This window comes from Onychostruthus taczanowskii, unplaced genomic scaffold (assembly GCF_017590055.1).
Source record: "Onychostruthus taczanowskii isolate IOZ18803 unplaced genomic scaffold, ASM1759005v1 scaffold20, whole genome shotgun sequence".
NCBI lineage: Eukaryota > Metazoa > Chordata > Aves > Passeriformes > Passeridae > Onychostruthus > Onychostruthus taczanowskii.
The window spans coordinates 12,298,699-12,299,167 of record NW_024499240.1 but is presented as its reverse complement, the minus strand read 5'-3'; positions in this window follow the sequence as shown (position 1 = coordinate 12,299,167).

Genomic DNA, 469 nt, shown 5'->3' with positions numbered 1-469 from the left:
AATGCACATTACACAAAATGTGAAAGGTGTCATGAGTTATATTTAAACAGTAGGTCTCCAATGGCAGAGTAATTGTAAAGCACGCTTTCCTTGAGAGGGGCTGTATTTGAAAGGCGAATTACGAGAAAGCGTTAATTAATGATTTCATCTTTCCAAGCTGCGGTCAGACGGTGCTCGGTGATTACAGACAGGTCTGTGGCCCTACCGTGAAGCTGCTGCTGACTGTAACCCTGAGCACGCACCGAGCAGGGGCGGGACGAGCACCAGCGACTCCTCCCGCGGACCCGCCGGGTCAGGCGCTCTGCGGGGGACGGACACGGGGACAGACACGCGGACGGACACGGGGACGGACACGGGCACGAAGCCGCTCCCGCCGCTCAGCGGGGGCGCCGCCCGCGCCCCAGCCCAATTATGGCCGCGCGCGGGGCTCGCGCGCCGCCGGGCCAATCAGGCTGAGCGCCGCGGCCGC